Source organism: Penaeus monodon, chromosome 15, assembly GCF_015228065.2.
Source record: "Penaeus monodon isolate SGIC_2016 chromosome 15, NSTDA_Pmon_1, whole genome shotgun sequence".
Lineage (NCBI taxonomy): Eukaryota > Metazoa > Arthropoda > Malacostraca > Decapoda > Penaeidae > Penaeus > Penaeus monodon.
Window position 1 is genome coordinate 28,555,736 of NC_051400.1, and position 543 is coordinate 28,556,278.

A 543-nucleotide genomic window follows, 5' to 3' on the forward strand; every position below is an offset into this window, starting at 1 on the left:
GGTTTGTGCGTCCTTTCATCCTGGAGCATTACTGCGTTTGTGTTCATTAAAGATCATTGCAAGTCTGTTAGTGATACCTTTGCAAATCCTTACGAAGCAATAGAAAATGGTCGTCTATATCCTGATATAAGGACAATTATTAGTATGTAAAACTCAGATCAGACAAAACAACTGATGTCCAATCATACAAAAAGATTTTTTAAATGACACCTAATTGTTTGTAATAATATCTACTCAGAAATAGAAACTACGCTGGCTCAAGTTCTGCAGATTTCTAGGCAGTCAAAAATGTTTTGAAAAATCAAATCTAGAGGATATCTGTACGATTGTGTGGACAAAAGTCGATCAGTTATCCAAGTTATAATTCTTACCTGCATGTCTAAACAATAATAAATATGATCCCTTCATTTCTAAATCAAATGAACACACCAAGATATCCTTATTCTAGATATGATAAAGATAAAATATTGTACGCTTTGGACTATAGAAAAAAATGGAAACGAAATGACATCCCAAAATTCCGAGAGCAATGTGTGATTTCAA